Raw genomic sequence first — 21,967 nt, 5'->3', positions numbered from 1 at the left:
CCCCACCCAGGGGCCTAGGACGTCGTAACGTATTTTCATAATATACGTGCAGATCCAAGCAGTGCAGCCTTTTGCATTTGACTGATGGTGATTTTGTCAATTTTTAACTGTTTTAAATGTAATTCCAGTGCTTTTGGAATAGCACCCAGTGTGCCGATTACCACTGGAATTACCACTGCTGGTTTGTGCCATAATCGTTGGATTTCGATTTTTAAGTTCTGGTATTTTGTGATTTTTTCATATTCCTTCTCGGCGACCCTGCTATCACCTGGTATTGCGATGTCTATGATTGTAACCTTATTTTTCTCAACCAGTGTGATGTCTGGTGTATTATGCGCCAGTATTTTATCCGTTTGTATGCGAAATAAATAAATTTTATTTTTTAATAAATATTATTATTATTATTATTATTATTATTATTATTATTATTATTATTATTATTATTATTATTATTATTATTATTATTGGCTAAGGAACACTCTCTAGAGCAAATCACTGGTCCGAGTCACTTTAATAGATATGTTTACTCCCACTTAGGAGAAGACCATTGGCAATTTGCCCTCCTATGGTTTTTCTGCCCCATTACTAATATCACTTAGAATAGACTAAACTGTGCAAGTAGATAAATAGAAAGTCCTTGATCTGGATATACGAACGGCAGATCTAAAATTCCATCTTACTTGCTCAAGGTCCTCTTTCATAGACTTTTCACTATCTCCAATTATATCTATGGAATTACTTTTGTTACACACAAAAGAGCTCTCACATTAGCACGGCTCATTGCCTTAGCCCTGATATTGGTGTAGGGGAGACATAATAACATCTCTTATGCAGAACACTTATGCATTTTTCTGACACAACAATCAAATCAGGAGGCCATGTTTATCTTGCTACCTTCCCTGTTGTGCTTGGTGTGCAGAGCTCACAACCCCTCTTCTCACTCTTATATAGGCTGATCTGAAACTAAAGTTTTCATTTTTTAAATCTGCTGTTCTCCACATACGTTTTGCTTGATTGTCATTGCTATTGGAAGGTTTTAGCTTTGGCTTTTCTGCTGTTTAAGAATGCTGAACCTCTTTATCTCTTTATCTTTATACTGCTTTCTATTTTATTCTAGTCAGCCCATTCCATTCTTATGCAGAACAATAGACTATCATTGTTTCTTCTGCAACCTGCTCCTTCTTGTGCACTTTGGGGGGGGGGGGTGGCAAAGAAAATCAAAATGGAGATATCAACATAACCAAAACAAAGATTTGTAGGGGGAAAAGTGCTTTAGTGACAACAAAAACAGTCCATTTCAACTGGTCAAAAATTGTATGTAACTTTTTTTTTTAAAAAAAGGAAACTGAAGGCAAGAGGAAAGGTATTTGGTTTGCTTGACTCCCTAGCTATTTATTGAAGCCAAAAGGTAAGAAAAGCTTTGCATTTCTGTTGCAGTATTTCTATCACTAAATACCAATTATGGTTCTGGGGCAACTAATCCTGATAAATGGCTACTGCTGCCTTCATGCTTTTCTCAAAAGCACATGGTTGACAGTGTTGGGAGTATACTCCTAGTGTTGGGTAGGCAACATATATCTATATACAATAACAAATGGTCATTGTTGCTTTAAATGGGTGAATGTACTTATCAGCTGTAATTAACTTTACAATAAGAGAGTCAGGAGAGCTCACTCACTCTCTCTCTGCTTGTCCTATGTCAGCAATGGCGAACCTTTTTCGGCTTGCATGCCATAAGTGGGGGGAGCACAGGGGGGTTGTGTGTGGGCGTGCTGCACCCATAATGCAATGTGCGACCCCCCAGTGTGCATGTGCTCACTACAGGCATGACCCCCCATTTTTTGCATGCTTTTTTTGCCCTCCCCAGGCTCCAGGGGCTTTATAGGAGCCTGGGGAGGGCAAAAACAGCCTCCCCACCCCCCGGGAAGCCCTCCGGAGGCTTGAGAGACCTTTAGGACGCTTCCCTGAAGCCTCCGGAGCAGTCAAAACGAACCTCTGAGCAAACCGGAAGTGACTTCCAGTTTGCTCAGAGGGTCGTTTTGAGTGCTCCAAAGGCTTGAGGGACCTTCAGGACGTTTCCCTGAAGCCTCCGGAGCAGTCAAAATGACCCTTCGAGCAAACCGGAAGTCCACTCCCGAACTTCCGGTTTGCCCATAGGGCTGGTTTTTTGCACTCCGGAGGCTTCAGGGAAGCTCATGAAGCCTCCGGAGGGGGCAGGGGAGACTCTTTTCACCCTCCCCAGGCTCCTATAAAGGCTCTGGAGCCTAGGGAGGGCAAAAATTGGCTTTAAAAAGGGTAAACTCAGCTGGCCAGCATGCACATGCGCGCTGGTCAGTTGACAGGGCAGCGCCTCGTGTGCCCTGACAAATGGCTCCGCATGCCACCTGTGGCACGCATGCCATAGGTTCGCCATCACTCTCCTATGTTTTTATAACTACTTGCTCACTTGATGACTGGAACGTGAACTGCGACTGTAAGCAATTGTTTGTTCTTTGAATTGTGTTTGGACATATATCTACTATCACGGCTTGTGAAGCAATTATTAGTAGTAAAGCTACTTGTTTTTTATTAGCAGTGTCTGAAACTCTATTCATGTGTTTTTTTCTATTAGAAACATTCTTTCTCTCTAGCTGTACATTCTGCTGCGCTATTTTCTGTCTCCCAATGGTGATACTCCTAATAGACAGCATGTTGAATTAGATGGCCTTTTGATATGTTCAATTTTATCTTCATATGCTATATAATTTAATTTTCTCTAACATTTATAAGAGCCAGGTAATTAAATACATTGATATTTCTTGATTATTTTATGTTATCATATATCTTATGTGCTATAACTAAGCTAGGGTTGCCCATTTTTTTTTATTTTTCTATATTTCTTTTCTATTGGTCATCCAGATTTTTCCAATATGAATCTGTTAGATGTAAATTAAGATTACGTGAAAATGATAAAATACAACATCATAATTTCTGAGATTGAAGCACTGACACTCGAGAAATTACCTAGACTGGTAACAAAATATCTGCAAGCAAACAAGCAAGCTCAGATAACACCAAGGATTTCACATATCAGAATTTGATCAGCAGTATGTATGTATGTATGTATGTATGTATGTATGTATGTATGTATTTATTTATTTATTTATTTATTTCCTTTATTGGTTTTAAATTTCTGGCAACTAGCCTGAAGAAATCTCTGCAAAGTTTTCTGGGCAAGATTTTGGATGGTTCTTCAGACTGATAGAGAGGGCCTGACCCAAGGTCACCCAGCTGATTTTGTGTCTAAGGCAGGACTAGAATTCACAGTCTCCCAGTTGCCTAGTCTCCCAGTTGCCAGGAATCAGAACTGACTTGAAAGCTCTCTCCCTCTCCCTCTCTCCCTCTCGTCTCCTCTCTCCCTCCCACACCTCTCTCTCCTATTAGTTTGGTACAAATATATAATCTTTACACACACACATGTATGCCTATGTACACACCCGACACATTTAATAAATAATAAATGATGATTGGGAAAATTCAACATCAGAATTTTGAAGAAAAATCAGAAAATTAGAAATCAGATGTTCATGTAAATGGTTTTTGCCTGTGATTTGCTCTGGTGTGTTTTAGAAAGAAGGAGGAATAATGCTAGAGGCTATATAATTAAATACTTAAATACTTAGTGGATGTTATCCTCCAGATTTCACAATGACTTTTAGTGGAAAGGATAGTATCCCAAGGTGACAGTTCAGGCTAAAAAGCAATTTGCATTTTTGAATTTTAAAAATTACTTGCAATCAAGATTTGATAATACCTCTACATCTCTTTAATAACAAAGTCGCAGAAGCAACCTCATGGGCAGCTGATAATTACAGAATCAGATAACTGCTGAGAAAAACTCTTCCTCAAGTTGACTTGACCCATAGTCACTTCATGCTCATGTCAATGTTTTCTTGGAAATAATTTTTGAGATTTTGTTTCCTAATTTCCTGGACATACAATGTACTTACTCATCAGAAATTTAGTTGCTTTGGATTTATCTCAAAAACTAAGCAAGTCTAATACAGCCTAGTTTTAGGAGAGAATGTAATTCTTCAAAACATTTGCAACTCTATTCACAGAAGAACAATGGTACAAGGACTTCTAGCATACGTAAGATTCTGTTACAAGTTATGAAGTTTCAGGAACATTAGAAGATATCTTATTCAATGCTAAGAAAGGCCTTGATTATAGAATCTAATGCCATTACTTGATTAAGTACACTCAAATGGTTAACATGCATACATTTCCACCATCATATAAAGAGTACAGGAAGCTATTGAGTAAGATTTGCCATTATTTAAAAACATTTCTAGAATTTTTAAAATATATAATACCATTTGTTTTGAAATAGTGTATAAGAAGATCTAGAGTTGCTCTGAAATAGTTTCATGTTTGCAGCCTGCCTGTCCTCAGAACAGCTATTTATGAATGTCTTATTATGGAAGACAGAATCTCTACCATTAACTGTACAATACAATGATCCTTTTGGAGCAAAAATGTTGAAAGCCACAAGACTCCAATTCCTAGTTCTAGGATGTTCCCTGTCCAGAACAAGAGTTGATAATGCTGGAAAGTGAGACTTTTTGCCTTAAAGAGAGAGAGGGAGAGAGAGAGATTCATCAATTTATACTTAAATAAGGCAGGCACATGGTATTTTAGTTGGGCCTTTGAAGCAAGTGACTTGTTAAATCTAGACTGTGAGCTTCACAACAGATAAAAGTTTATATCCAGATACCTTTTATCCAAGATTAAAACTTTATGAACCATCAGGAATTTATGTAGACAAATCCTACAGTATTTTGTGAGGTTTATTGCATCTTTCAAGTAATGCATTTCAATAAAAGCATGTAGGAATACTGTGGAGTTCAGGGCTGACTTCAAGAGAAATCAGTGATCATTTGACCAGTGAATAAAAGATAATACACATTTCATCTATTGTTTTCAAAATGCTATTCAAGCTTTATCCTCCAGGCTTGAGAGATCAGTTTCAAAGATCAAGCTTTAATCTCCAGTATGATACTGCATTACTTTGCCTGATTACACCAAGGAATCACTCTTCTACTTAACTTATCTCAGCTTTGGTAAGCCCCATTGTTTTGGAAATCCAGTACTTTTGAAGCTTGTTTTCAGATGACTCTGAGCCTCGACTTAGGTGGCAAGCAGTCAGCTAATAATTGTTGCTGTTTGGAAAGCACAAGGGATACAGCTCAGTGGAGAACCAGTATCATATCATTAGCATATTGATTAACAAGGCTAAAATGGAAAAGCATGAAAATAATGCAAAGGAAACCAATTGGATAGGTGAGAACAAGTAAGGAAAGCTGCTGCCAGTAGAGAAATAAATGCTGCATAAACATTTATCTTTCAGATTGTTGGGGGGAAAATACTTCACTGTCATAAGTCTCCATTCAGAATCAAGCCATAAGCATGTCTAACCTCAACCTTTAGGCTGAAAACAAGTAGCCTCATGATTATTTATATTATCTATATTTTTCAGTTAACGAGTTCTGATTATGCCCACTTATCTTTTGTGACTAGTTTGCTAATTACACCAAACTATGAAAACAAATTCATCAAGAGGAGAGCAAAGAGAGGGACATCCTACATGGAGAGCAAAGCAGGGGTCTCTCCTCTCTCACTTTATGCAATGTTTTAGGCCAAGTGTGAAAAGGCTTCAAAATTGCAAAGGAGCATTTGTTCATTCATCTCATTATTATTTACTGTTCTGATTAGCAGTGGCTCTCTAAGGATTTAGAGAAGATTCTTTTCCAGAGATAAGAGAGGCAAATCCCTGAATCTGCAGTTTTCTATATGAAAAGCATTTATTTTATCTTGAGAGATCTTTCCTAGTCCTCTTCTCTCAGCTGAGATTGGAGAAGCAGAAATTGAATCTGCTGTACAAAAATCCTGAGTTGTGCCAGGCAGCATTATGTTTCCTTACCTCTATCATGATAAGTTTCTTTGGGATGCATGAAGATTTTGTACCAGTTAAGTGACAACGTTGAATTACTGAGTTATTGCAGGCATTTAAAAATGCTTACCTGTTTCCCGTAATTTTTTTTAATCCTATGCAAGCCTTGGGTAACAGGAAGGATGGTTGACAACTGAATACAGATTTTCAGTAAGAAGCAAGGAAGAACAAGGAAAGATATCTCAGCCCAGAATGTGAACAAATAGAATATAGAAGGAGGAAATTAGAGACATCAAAAGAAAACTTAGAGATAAAGTAGGAGTACCCAAGTGAAATCACAGAATAGATTTGATACAAGCAAAAGAAATTAAAGGAAAATTGGAAAGATTACACTGAAACCCTTTACAAACAGGATTATAGGATAACAACATATTTTATATGGGAAAAAATATTCAGGAACCAACTGCATGGGAACATAAAGTACCATCAAAACTAGATTAGCTGTTAAATAGGAAAGCACAAGATGATGGATGATGGATTATGTGCTATCAAGCTGGTGTTGACTCTTACTGCCAACATAGATAGACTTTCTCCCCAACCTTTTGGTCTCATCATGTACACATCACCACTATAACAGAGCCTACCTGTCCTGCCATTAGTCATTATAAGTGTAATCTTTATTGTCATTGTACTTAAATACAATGAAATTATCTTTTTTCCCCTTTCTTTCCACCTTTCACAACATAATAGGCTTCTCAGCAAAGCTTGTATGACTTTGTATGACTTGTCCATAGTATGAAATTTTTGATCTTGGTCATTTGCACCTTAGTGAAAGCCCTGGACTGAAGGCTGATAAACTGTTTGAGAACTGTGGAAGCAGCAGCTAATGTGCTACCAGTTCTGGGTTTGCAAATGAAGCAAGATCGTGCTTAGAGAGTGGATAGGTGTATATACCTATACTGAAAAAGAACAACAAATTGCCAAACCACTGTATTAATTCTTTATATATCAAAGTATTGTTTAATATCTTATATAGCAGTGGTCCCCAACCTTTTGTTTTGTACCAGGGATTAGTTTGGGGAAAAACAATTTTTCCACAGACTGGATGTGGCAGCAGTGGCGGGAGGAAGAATGGTTTTATATTTTATCTAGATCTCATGCATGCCCAGATGAAGCGTCACTTACTTGCGCAGCCTGGTTCCTAGCCTGTTCTATAGAAACAAACAGTCAAATTTCACAAAAGGTAGAGGATAGCTAACATATCATAGATATTGGCGAAAGCAATAAAATGCAAGGATGTTTATCTTACAGCAAAGCCTCATGTCAGAATATGAAATATTGAAACTAATAGATGTGCCAGAATACTTTCTTCTTCTTCTAAGGAATCTTTCAATGAAAAGGAAGCCACTGTAAAAACTGTATTTAGTCAAGAGTGGTTCAGAAAAAAAAGTGAGACAGGTTGCATATTGTTTCTGTATCTATTTAACTTACTCTGAAAATATAGTATAAGAGTAGCAGTACCAGAAGAAGACTGAAATTAAAATTGGAGGGTGACGCACAAACTACAGTAGTGGCCAAAATTGTTGGAAAACTTATGGGAAAAGTGTACAGTATTTTTGAGGTTTGATGGCTAATAACATCACTTTTTGGGGAGTAGCGCCATAAAATTATATATCAATGGAAATATAATTGAATCAAGAATATAATGCAATAACTTTTATGAAGGATTTGTTATTAGAATAGCAGTTATAAAGAAGAAAAGTGAAACACGTAGGCCAAATTCCTGCAGTCTGTGCCAAACAGTCCTTACACTCAACTTCACCTTGCATTGTGCCATTTCATCTTTTATATACTGAGATGATTTTCTTCTGTCACATAGGCACAGTCTCTTAATTCTCCTATCATCACTTGCTGTTGTGCACCTTTTCCTGCCTTTACCAGTGTGGTTTTGTAGTGACTGAGTCTCCTTATACCTCTTCAAAAGCTTTGGTTAAGTTTCCACTAATTTTTCTTCTAATTTCTTTATAACTGTAGCCTTGTTCACTTAATAATACTATTTTACATTGCTTTCTGAGTGATCAGTCAACTCTTTCCACCATTATTTTAATTTTATTACATATTGCAAGCTCACTAAATGAAATAGCACCAAAAACCCCAACCAACCGGATAGTGATCACATGACACACTGACAAATATCCTCCTCTCAGCTTCAATACATGACATCAAAAACTGAATCCTATTGTGATCTGATTGGCTCATTGCCAAAACAAGATGACACATGATTGGCTCTGTAATCACTCATGCTCAAAGACTATAATCAGATGAAGGAAAGCTACCTGATATCAACCTAAGCAAGTTGTACTTCCCTTTTCTGGTTATTGGGCTATAACCTTTCATAGAATACAGATAATTGAACAAAGTTTGTTGCATTGCATTTTTGATTAAATTATCTTTCCATTGATATATAATTTTATGGTACTACTCCAAAAAAGGGGTGTTATTAGCCATCAAACCTCAAAAATACACTTTTCCCAAAATGTTTCCACAATCTTGGCCACTGCTGTATCTGAAAAATACAGAAAACACCATCTTGTCGACTGAAGGTAAAGAAATCTTAGAAGGAAAGTGAAAAATGGAAAGTGAAAAAATGTCTGACTGATCAATATTAAAATGGTAATGTCAACCAGCATGTTTAATGAACTTATGATTAACATCAGCTAATTGATAAATATAGATAAAGATGGACAGTGTGTTTGAGAAGTGTAAAAGAGATTATTTCTTGGAAGGAAAGTTTGTCATTGCCTTCTATCCTACAATTAATTGCTTTTTTTACTTTTCTAGGACAGACAAGATCATAAAGGATAGGGACATTTCAATTACAACAAGGATTAGAACAGTGAAACCAATGGTCTTTTTAGTGGTAATGCACAACTATAGAAGTTGGACATTAATTAAGAAAAACTGGAAAAAATGTCCTCAGACTATGGATTTAGAGATGATTATTAAGAGTACAGTGGAGAGCAGAAGAAACAATCAATCTTGGACCAAATGAAATTTGACTTGCAACAATGATGAGCAAGCAGAAACTCACACACATGGATACATACTTTGGGAATTAAAAAAGTATTATACTTGGCAAGATTGAGGGAAATAAAATAAAAAGAAGACAATGGATTATGCGGATGGATAACAACAAAGGGATTACTGGAGTACTGGATTGTTCTTGGAAAAGCTGGACTTTGTTATGCTGTGACAAGTAGGCAAATTTGACTCGGTTGGCACCAAACAAATTAATGCAGACAGCAAAGAAGAAAGTTTCCTGAGCCCTACTGTGATCTGCATGCAGTATTTCTGAGTAGTGTCTGGCATGGTTGATCCTAAGTAGTCTTCTAAGTTTTCAATTTCATCTTGTTCACAGTGTTTACCAAAGAGTAAGAGTGGAGAGAGCATTAAGGCACTAATCCTAAATATATCTTTCTGGAAGAAATATCTTACTGCTGAAGATTGTGCTGAGGTGACAGCCGTAGGGGCACAAAGTATAGGAAAGTATTATAAATACTGATAATGATGAAGAAAGAAAGAAAATCTCTTCCACTATAATGATCTGTCATTACTATCCTAACTGAAACTCATCACCAAAGAAAGGGGAAACAGACATAGCTGCTCTATAAATCCAGGTGTGCCCTTCAGGGCAGAACTGAAAAATGATGGCAAAGTGGGGGCTGGAAAAAAGAAGTTTTCCTAAAGTTTGCTTTGACTCAACTTTCAAATGTCACTTTAGTTAAAAGTATGTTAGAGATATTTAAAACATCAATAGTGGGGGAGGATAAGACTACAAAATCATTATCACACCTACTTCTTTTAAGTACTGTACCTCAGAGAAAACAATAGTTCCTATAGGAGCTGAAATTTACTCAAGGTAGGCTGATTTAATACCTAGAATATTTTATGCACTGTTAATTTGTGGCTTATGTTATTTTATTTTAAGCTTTAATTAATCTAGGTATTTGAATAGTGTTTTAACATCAACAGTTGTGGAAGGACATCAAAAGCAGTAGGGTTTTGTGTTTCCATCACTGAAGATAATGGATGGGAAAAAATAACATTTTTTAAGGTACAGCATTATTTTACTACTTGGTTCAGTTGAATTTTCAAAAGGCTTTTTTCAAAACCCTTCACAGAGAGTCTTGGATAGATCTGGCAAGAGGAGAAGCCTTCTGATAAATCAATAATAATTCAAAAATAGGAACCAGAATGTAGAGATAAAATGAACAGTTCTCTCAAGGAGAAAAAGTGGGTCTTCCAAAGAATGACTACTGAACCTTGTGCTTTTTAATTTGTTCATAAATGATCTGAAATATGATCTGAAATTAAGAGTGAGCACTGAGGTACTGAAGACATCAAATTAACTTGAGTGGTTATGACAAAGTGGGCCAGTTAAGAACTCCTGGAAGATCTCTTCCACCTGGAGAAATGATTTTAAAATGACAAATATAATTTAGAGTAAGGAAGTGTAAAGTGATGCAAATTTAGGCCAAGAGGGAGGAGGAAGCAATTGGCAAACAAAACTTTCTTCTTTTTCTTTTCTTACTAGTTATCATGCAATTTGCTGGAAGAGTATTTCCTTCAGCAATTTTTCCAAACAAGAAGTGGATTTTGGAGAAATTCCCATGAAAAGAGTGTGGGTTTTCCTGCACTTGGGAATGAGCTAAATAAATGTTTACATGCAAATGTCCTATCTTTCATTGTACAACAATCCCTCCTGTGGTCTGCAGCCCCTCTAGCTTCCAAATAAGCCCAAAGAAAAAATGTCAGAAGGGATTGAATTGCTAATTGAATAAGATTACAGCTAAGAGAACGTCCTGCAAGTAACTATTGGAGCAAACATCCCACCCACTTCCTCTAACCACAGATTTAGCAGAAAATTTCAGAAGATTGAAATATTGAAGGCAAATTATTTAAATATTTCTATAGTAAATAGAAAAAACAAGTTTTGGGAGGTGGCTAGAGAAGATGGAAATACTCACCAAATTAGCAGAACCAATTCATTTCCAGAAGCATTAGAATAAGCATTGAAAATAAAGGTAAATATATCTGGGCATTTCTAGTTGGCATTGTTCAAAAGGATAGAGATGAGGAAACACACCTTGGGGTTTCATATTCTCCTATGAAAAAACAATTACTATGTACAAAGAACTTTAGTTTAGGAACTAGACAAATATGGGAGAACATGATCAGGGCAGCACCTAATATTATGTCCATCGTGAAGAAAAATATTTCTTTCTTAATATTAGAATTTGAGACATCAAATTATGACAAAAGGTAGCTGTGTGTGTGTTAGAGCAGATGAAAAGAAAAGCTTATTTATATCAAACTCTGTTATTAAATGCAGTGTTGCTTACCAACTTTGATGTCTTTAAAATGATAAGATACATTTATAACACTACACTCATCATTACTATTTGCAGGATCAAAGTAAAGAAACTTCACATCCCTAATTCCATAAGATGAAGGGCTTTCCATCAGCAATGCTTGATCATTATGGGACCATGATGGAGAAGTAGACTTTTGGACTTGCCAATCAAAATTTTTATAGTTTTTGCTATATAATATGAAGTAGCAATAGCAATAGCACTTAGACTTATATACCATTTCCTCTCTAAGCCCTCTCTAAGCAGTTTACAGTGTCAGCCTATTTCCCCTCTCCCCCTGACAATCTGGGTCTTCATTTTACCGATTTCAAAAGGATGGAAGGCTGAATCAACCTTGAGTTAGTGAGGATTGAACTCCTGGCAGTCAGCAGAATTAGCCTGCAATATTAACCACTGCATCACTACAGGTAAAGTATCATTACCCATTTTACTTAAGTTAAGCGCATGACTTTCTTCAACAGCTCTCACCACAGGCATATTGACCTTCTGCATTAATATGTGAATATGAATTCGTAGTGAATGCTATTAATAACACTGAACAAAATATGATTTGTGAAGTAAATGGAAACACCCCTGAATTAGGGGATAAAGAAATAGCATTGTAAGTGTGACAAAGCAGAGCCTTCCCCCCTAAATTACATTGACTGCATACAGACTCACTCAGACCAATCTCTGCATTCAGACCAAGCAAGAATACAGAATAATTCATGCAGTATGAAACTACATAACCTATGTCCTCACATCAATTACTTTTCAGTAAAAGGAAAAGAAATAAAAATTGGGGCAGGGAGAGAAGAAACAAGAACAACAACAATAAGAAATGATAATCTCAACATCTGAAGCAAGAGACAATTGCTTCGGCAGTGATAACCTAGAAAAGTGAAGCAACTGATTCTCAAAGCAATGTAACATAGCCAGAGGTGTCAGCAGTAATCTCATTTGACTTAAACTGGGCAATTTTAGTGAAGTGGCTAGTTTTCTCTTTAAACTTCACCCTTTCTGCATTTTTTCCAGCTTATTCTGCTTTATTATATCGAGTGCTACTGCATCTGGATCTGTCTACTTCTCTTTAGTTACTTTTATGGTTATGATCAGAGTGTAATGCATTTTTTCCTCAATGTTTTCCACGTAATGATCTCTGTCTCCCATTGAGTCCCACAGTGTAAATGAGATGTGACAATGCTGCAGTGCAGTAATGTTTAAATTGAAATGTGGTAAGGAAAAGCTGCACGCTCCAGGCCATTGATGTTACAATACAGTGGCTCAGAGAGTTATAGGAATGACTTACATTGTTTACTAGTCGGAAATAAAGATGATCTTCAAGTGAAGGGAAAAATAGGAGTGAATGAGTGACTGAAAAAAGGCAAGGAAACTTCAAGTTTTAAAATCTCCAGGTAATCAGTATGTTTGACACACACACACACACACAAACGTTATTTATAAGACTATTTATGTAGTAGTTTGGAAAAGCAAAAGATTATGTACAGAGTTGGTTATTCTTTAAGAGGAAAAAGAGGTTCTACATTCTCTTCCCATATTTTTAATAGCAAACTCAAGAGTGTGAGAGTCACCCAAAGTCGTATTCAAAGCAGGCCACCAAGAGAAACAAAGGAAAACATAAGTGTATTTGGAGAGAAAAAAATGTAGGCTTGCATTACCTGAGAGAAGCACCTATCCAAAAAACCCTCCACCGAGGAAAGAAAAAGCCTTGTGTGAGAAGATGGGATAGATGGGAAAAGAATGAAGTGACATGGCTGGCTTTTTAGAAGGAGCATACACTGTGCATTCATGCAACAAACCATTAGCAGATCTTACGGCAAGAGAGATAACAATGCCTTCAAATGGAATTCAGTGGGATAGCTGAGAAAGGTGTGATTTGCATCATCTTGTTCTTAATATAAACTTCCAATCTGGATGGAGCTCCTAATTAAAACAACAACAGCAACCTGTCCTTACTTCATTCCCCCATTTGAATGTCATCAGGCAAAGCTCTACACTGTGATTATAGGAATTAGGCAGATGTTTCTTTATTGCCGCCATACTTCTCTCTTAAAGAAAATGGTTCCTGTAGTTGCTCTTTGTCCTGTTACGTTTCAAGCCAATGTTTCTCAATCTTAGTTGGTAACTTTTAGATGTCTGAATTATAACTCCCAAAAGTCCCCAACTAGCATGATTGCGATTTCCCCCCTCCATTTTCTTGAAGCTGTAATGAAATGGTAACAGTGTTTGGTTTTTACAACTAGGAGTGGTGGTCATTCAGATATAGTCTGCTAAATAAACATTGCAACAAATGGGGACACAGTATAAAAGAGATCAGTCACCCATTTCCCCACTCCTCCATTTTGTCTTTCTGACACCCTCTTTTGCTCCTCTCTTTCAGATCTCGTCTTCACTCTCTGCCAAGCTGAAATCCCTACAAGAAGTTGCAGGGAAGAGACAGTAAAAGTTTTTTAAAAAATCATAAGAACACAGCCTGAAAAACCTATCATGGGTACCCACGTATTGAATAGGCTATTTTATTTATGCAGGAGACAACCTTATTATGTTGATCCTGCTATCCATTCATTTGCAGAACTATTTTCATATAATTTTTTAATCAGTAAATATAGCTTTTTCAAAAGTATGTCATGCTACTGCTTACACACACAGGCGTGCACGTATATATATATATACACACACACACACTATGAGAGAGAATAATACATGAGTGGAGCCAAAAACTGTACATGAGAATTATTGTTTCTTTTCTCTTTGCTATCCTCTGTCAGAGGACTGAGAGACAATCAGGAGTTCTTTAATATGGCCTTGGGAACAAGGGATGGAGGTGAACTTTGAAGACTCTTCCTCCTCCAACAGACACCTATACCAAAAATGGTGCATATGATGGGGACACCACAATGTTAGCTCCAAATACATTATCCCTGAGGTGCTTTCCAAGCTTTTTTGCCTCTATCTATGTTCCCAATTTTTCTTTTACATTTCTGTTCCCTACAATGGATGGATGGATGGATGGATGGATGGATGGATGGATGGAAGGAAGGAAGGAAGGAAGGAAGGAAGGAATATATATGCAGACACACACACACACACACACACAGAGAGAGATGCATGCATACATATACATACACACACACACATTCTACATAATAACTACATAATAAATATAATAAACTTGTATTTTTGAACATTTTCCATTAAAAGTAAACAAGTTTTAAAATATTGAACTTCTGTAGCATTGGGTCAGCAGTCATTTTTCTCCTTTTAACTTGCAAATCTTGTGGGATTGACTCTGGTGTAGTTCATAATGATGTCCTTCATAGAAAAACAGCTGCCGGTGCTCACCTGTGTTCTTGCCCAGCCAGAGACTGGGAGAAATTCCTCAATTTAGCAAACAAACTTAAGCCATTATTAGAAATGACAGGGGAACCTGATGAAATTGTACTTTCAATTGGAAAACAAAATTGCAATCAGGCCAACATGATTTCCTCGTGGTCAGACCACGCTAATGCCGAGTGGCGAAACACGGGCAAATGTATTTAAAAGTCATAATGGAGCATTACCCATGCAGTCTTCTCCTTTTATTGGCCCTTATTAATATAAAAACTTCAATTTGCATGTAAATGTGGTCAACTTTCATATCATCAAAATACATGAGGCCCAGGAAAGTAATGAATTGAAGTTTGATGCAGCAATTACGGACGTTTATAAAGAATTTTAAAGAGGTCATTCTAGCCCGGGCTGAGAAAATGAGGAAATCAACAGGGAATATTGTCAATATAGCAACAGTGGGGGTAGAAGCCAGTCCCAGGTGCTGGAAGGCAAGATGATGATTAATAGAGAGGGAGTATGAAGGCACTCATCCAGAAGGACTGGGCTGGACCCAGGCTCAGTAACAGCTTTCATGAAAAGGTTCTTGCTGGGTTCCCTCTCAGCCTGGCTCAGAGATGTGATCCAGTGGGAATAAAAGTAGCAAATGTTTATGAGCCAGAGCGGCACGGAAGGCTTAATTGGGCTCCACATCCTTTCAGCTCCCTTCAATACTTGTTATGCAGTTTAACCTTTTTTGCCCCCTCCTCATCCTCCCTCTCCGCTGTTGTTCCCCCCCCCTCCCAAGTCCCCATCGCCCCACCTTGGAAAGTCTGTACCCAAAAGCAGCTGGGATTTTAATAAGGCAAACTGGCTGGAGGGAGCTTGGCAAAACATCAGCTTAGTTGCCGAGATGATATAAGCTGCTGCTGCTGCGTGATGGTAAGGTAACAATCATGTAGACATTCACTAGCCTTTTTACCCTTTCCACCCCAGACGTGGGACTATCATGCTTGGATGCTGAACTCAGCTGAATTTGCAAAGAGGCTTCCTGTTTTTGTACCCTTCCTTCCAAATGTAACCATAAACAAACATAGTCCATCACTTAGTTTTAAGTTATGTTATAAATTTTTCAAAACACTTAACATATTTCTTTAGAAATTGATTAAACATTTCTTTAAATTTAATCTCACTTACTGAAGGTTTGAGAGCTATAATAGCTTGCTTCCAACATTGAGTTCATTGAGTTTAAATTAGAGTTCAAAGCAAAGATGTTTGGTGTCCTAATCTGGTCACTACAAAGCACATGTTCATCTATTTAAGGGTGTTCAACTGTGCCTTTACCAGGTACGCTAGTCGGGACTCACAGTTGAAGAGATGCCCACTAGAAGCACTTTGAACTCCAGAGAGGACTTATTAGACGTCAATCTAATTTTCACTGACAAACCCCATATAGTAAGGGCTTCAGGCTATAGCACTGACTGCATATTATTACATTAAGAGATGCCAGAAAGAAGTCTTCAAGATAATAACTCTCCACTGTATAGTGGACATTTCTTTTTGTCTCTGCTGATAAATGAATGGATATAACCAGTTGTAGGTTGAATATTTCAGTGAATACAAGACTTTAGCCATTATTTTATGCAGTTTCCGCACATTGGAAAAAAATGTTATACGGTAATTGAGTTCTTTTACTCTCTTTACTTCATATAAGTCTGACAATTTGGCCCTAAAATTATCTTATGTAAAAGCACTAAATATTTCTCAGCTTCAACTATAAAACAGCATCTGTCATAGAATGACCACGTTAGATCAAATTAGACCACCATTTAGTGAGTGCATAAGATTAGTGAAGTCAGCTAAATGAAATAAAGAGTAATTTTGAAACAATTTTAATAGGAAGCAAGGGTCATAAATAGTATTTTCTTTGCAAATCAATTGTTGTGTATACCCAGTAAAAATTGGAAATGCTGAAAAAACAATCAAAAGAATTGGAAATGTCCCTGCCCACTCTCCCCCAGAGGACTCAGTTCTTCAGGAGATGGAACTAGATATAAAAAAATAAAAGGTTCTGATAGAGACAATGAAAGCTCAATAGAAAATAATATTTTGGGTGACTTTTTCTGATGGGAACATGGATTCTGGTTGTAAATCCTATGAGTTTCAACATTGTCAGTCAGCAGGAAGGGGAGGGGGAAATTAAGATAAAGCAAACTACCTTGTGTTTATAGTGTGGATTTCATTTTAATTATAAATGGATGAGCAAACAGTAGAAGAAAACAAAACAAAACAAGAACAGATCCACAGGGGCTTAAGGTGCTATTGTTGACTTTTGAAATAATTTTGAATAAAAAAATATTCCTTTCTTATGAAGACAGTACTTATAGACCTAAATTCCTAACCTCTTTATTCTGCTTGATTATCACTCAGGTCAATCAATATGAAAAATCAAAACTGGAGTAAATAATGTAACAGAAATCAATTCATCTGGAAAGCCAGATTAATTTGAAAGACTATTATGTTTCCACAATAATTCTTTCTTAATTCTTTCTGCTTCTGTTTCTTGCTTTGTTATTCTGCTATTGCCAGTTTTCAAAGTTAATTTTCTATTATACCATTTCAAGTAATTCTGAGATTACTTAAATATTTTCAGTTACGTTAATTAAAGCAAATAGATAAGCAATTGCATTCAAGATTCAGTAAATTAAGTCAGAAACACCTCTTGCTGTTAGATAATTCGATTTGATGATAACAAGCTAGCAACTAATTAAGATTTTATAGGAAAAATGATATTATTCTCAGTTTCTTTGGTCAAGGGTGCATATTTTAAATTCAGAAGGTGCATCCCTTCTGAACAAGAGCACTGAAATGCTGGAAACTTAACATTTTTTCATGCTTTATTTCTTTGGTATGCCTACAGACAATTTTCCCCCTCAAGGGATAGCAAACTAAATCAATGCATATATTTCTCAGACCTCTGAGACTCAGCCTAAACATTTGCAACTTTTGCTAATCGAAGTGGTAAGTGATAAAAGGGCAGCTGTTCTTATGAGAAAATGCCTGAGTACAGTGAGTTAAAGTTTTTTTTAAAAAAATGTTATTTTAGCCTTCTGCTGCAGAGATGATTTTTCACATGCTCAAAGAACAAATAATACATTTCACAAATCCATTAAAAACTCACCACAAAAGAGGCAAAAATAGGGCAGACTCTGCATCTGTCTTTCTAATATGATTTTGGAAACTATCAAGAACTGAGTTTATGTCAATAAGAGAAAAAGAATTCTCCACAGGATGCCGCATTATGCTGTTCTGGAACAAACTGTGGTACATTATAGAGTACCTTTTGCTAAGATTCCTAGTCGTACATTTTGCATAGAATATTGTACATGTTAGAGTCCACAGATGAGGTAAGAGACAAATGACAATATATACTATGATTTCATCATGCAAATGACACAGCTGATATACTTATCATGACAAGATAACATGCCATTTGCATGATGACATTCTAGATCACAGATCATTATTTTTCTTGTATAGCTTTTCCCCCCTATCCTGCTCTATGAAGTGGAGAGTTGGTCTCTGACAAAAAGCCACTTGAAGAGACTAGAAGCATTTGAAATGTGGATTTATAGGCGGCTGTTATGTATAAGTTGGGTTGATAAAATCAGAAATGAGGAGGTAATAAGCTGCCTGGGAAAGCCAAGGGAAATCATCAAAACCAATAAAAAAGTGAAAATTAGAATATTTTGGACATGTGATGTGATACCCAGAAAAATACGGCATACTTCACTTAATCCTCTAAGGAAAGATTGAAGGCAAACAGGTCCAGGCAGAAGAAGAACATCATGGCTTCAAAATCTAAGGGACTGGTTTGGACAAAACTCAACAGCACTTTTTTGTGTGACTGTTGATAAAAACAGTATCGCCAACATGATCACCAATGTCTGATAATGGATATGGCATAGTGGTGGGTTTCAAAAATTTTTAGAACCTATTCTGTACGTGTGGCCTGCTTTGTGGGAGTGGCTTGGCGCTTAGCAACCAAAATGTTGGCTCAGAAACTCTGGCATTTGGAGCACGCAAGTTTTAAAGCTGTCAAGTTACAAGACCATTACACCCCTAACCCTTTAGGGAAAAAAACCCCAGGGGTGTTCAAACTTGACAGCTTTAAGACTTATGGACTTTAACTCCCAGAATTCCTCCTCTCGCTCTTCATCTTGATGATGTGCGGACGGGCGGGGGAGGGAGCTGGAACCGGTTCATAACGGCACTGTAGATTTGTGAAACCTCTTCTATAGAAGAGGTTAGAACTGGCAGGAACCCACCCTGATATGGCACAAGAAGAAGAAGCTTTTTAAGGATACTATTACTTGCATGATATATAAGTGCAAGGATACGTACAACAGTTAATATACCCTCCATCTGGCGAGCAAAGGGATACTAAATGGCATGTAACTAATGCCTTGTATCACATCCACATAGCCCATTTTGTTTGGCATTTGAAATAGCTGAGCATTTGCAATTGGAAATGCTGAAAAGCTTCTACAATGACATACCACCAAATAATTATTCCCCTGCTGAGTTTATTAAGCTATGTCACCTTAAGAGGGAGAACCAGGAGCCAGGAGATGGGTAAGACAAGTGTTCTTCTAGTATTGGGAAAATGGTCTGTTGCCAAGTCCTGAAGAATTCCAGTGCTTCTATTACAAAATCTGATTCAGTGCACTGTCTATAGGCCCTCACCTGAGGTGGAAATAAATTGGCTCAGCTGCCAAACAATGACAATATTTTGAGATCATGTCTTTAATAACTCATGCTAGATTTATTTTAAACAGTTTAATAAGCTCCAGGTAATCTCCAGAGGAATGTCTGGGGCTAAAAACATCTCACAAATCAGGGATTTCGTATTAGTTGCAACCAAAATATGTATATAGGGTTGACCTTGTCCTTAGACGTTCAGGATTCAATTTGTTTACATTTATGCAGCAAAAATGTCCACCTCAAATTTTGCTAAGAAAATTACAGCAAGCTGAATGAGAAAGATGAAAATGCAATTGGTTTGAGGATGCAGGCCTAAATAAAGTGCAGTTTAAACAGGTAGAATAAAAGAAATGGATGCCTCATGCCTAATCTACCATTTTTCTCCTTTTAGGATTAAATGTATGGCTTTTTGTATTGAAGTGAAGAACTACGGATGAACTATAATTATGAAAAATATGCATTCTTGGGGGAATTAAAAATAACTGAACACAAACTACACAAAGAATGGATTATCTGATCTCTTAAAAATATGGTTGTGGCAGGTTTTAACATATCTGTTCTCTTTCATCAAAGGTACAGTACACCAGGAGCTTGTGTATACCAAATTTTTGTTCCTCAACATATAATTAAGGGGCTTTTCCCATTAATTATTTGCTTTGTGTTTCAAAAGTGACTTATGCATTCAATTATGCACCAGAGCTAGTAAAACAAAAATTCAGGCCCACACTTTAAGGGATTTTTTCCCCATGTTTGGACTATACTTTACTATAATATCCTTAGTTGTATAGCTTCAAATCATTTCAGCTAATGTGTATAAAATATCCTAGCAACTTGTACATACAGTTTATCTAAAGCATATTTTTAAACACTATACTCAATATGATTTGCTGTTAAATTAACAGCACCATAGCCTTGAAAAGTCATTGTACAGACATATCCATTGAGAAATAAATGCTACAGCAGTCATTTCAATAGCATTTTTTTTCCATGATACAGTCATTACAACATTACAACAAACTCAGTTGGCCTATGGATCTATTTCTGATGATGACATAGCATGTTTTCCACAAAATAGACAAAACAATATAGAAGTGGGACGAGTCCCTTCAGGGAGAGGGGGCGGTCTAGAAATCAAATAAAATATTACAATGGTCCAAATGCATTGGTGTCTTAATTATATGTTGAGAAACCAAAAATTTGGTATACACAAGCTTTTGGTGTACTGTACCTTTAATGACTGAGAATAGATATGTTAATACCCCAATCATATCAATGCTTAACTCCAATTGCCTATAGAGGCCTAGACTTACCTTTGTTTTCTCATGACACTAGTATCCAAGATCAACTGAAACTGATTGATAGAAGCCAGAAAGAAGAAAAGAAAATATCCTCACAAGATAAACTGTTCAAGGTGTGATGAATGCCATTGACTCAGAACAAACTTGGAAATGAAATCTCTTTGTTGTCATCAGGCAGCTTCCCTCCAATGAGCAATTGCCAGGATGACATTTATACCAACAGGAAATACCTACTGTTTTATGTTCTGTTTGTGGTTACCTGGAACCATTTGCTTGGCTACTGCTGATGCTAAAATTGGAAATAAGTGCTGGTACAAGCAAAAGTACATTAGCAATGAAAAACAAAAGTCCCTAACTATCTTGAATAGTATCTTTCTATAGTTTCAGGGAGAACATAAATTGTTGCTTAAACTGATCCATAGAATCAGATGACATGCTTGACATGGCTAATTTAAGAGATGGGAGTTTTCTTTTAGAGTTTAACCTTAACCAGTTTTGATGTAAATTTATGGGGGGGGGGGGGGGTGAGTGCAAGTTATAGTTCTAGGATTTGGCTGCCCACTTGCCCTTGTGCTAAAAATCACTGGGAGAAATATATTATTTCAGTTCTGTTTGTAGCGTTGTTACAGCTACCTTTCAGGTAGCTATATTTGTATTCAAATATAAATGTATTTCATTGTACAGCCAATCTGGTGTCTCATAGAATATTTCACAAGTAATAAAAGACAGTCAAGAAACTTGATGCTTTCATGAGAACTTTATTCCCTATTGTGTATCTATTGTCATGTTTATAGTTCATATGAAAAATCATGATTTAGCATTATGAGGAAACCCTTTATAATTATTTCATCTAGTTTCTTCTTCTGGCAAAGTTAAAAGAAACAACTTTAGGAATATATCTGAAATGAACTTTGGATATTTTTAACTATGGTTAATGATAAGTTAGATTCAAAGCAACTGGATTATAATTTGGTTAGCTGGAGAGAATTGTGATGAAAGGAAAGAAAGAGATATCCCATTCTCCAAAATGGCTTTCTGATTCCTTAGCAGCTCTTAAAGGTCACTTCAATATGCATCAACAAATTTCTTCAAGAAAAGGAAGACACTCAGAAGCTCTGCCAGAAGTATTATGGAGCTCAGTTTCAGATCAGGTATGCCATGGGCAATTTACAAGCACATTGAACTCTCAGAGAGAAAATTTTGAGGCAAAAAATCTGGCAGTTGCAAAGAATCCT

This window comes from Natrix helvetica, assembly GCF_964273705.1.
Source record: "Natrix helvetica genome assembly, chromosome: 4".
Classification (NCBI taxonomy): domain Eukaryota; kingdom Metazoa; phylum Chordata; class Lepidosauria; order Squamata; family Natricidae; genus Natrix; species Natrix helvetica.
This window is presented reverse-complemented; position numbering follows the sequence as displayed.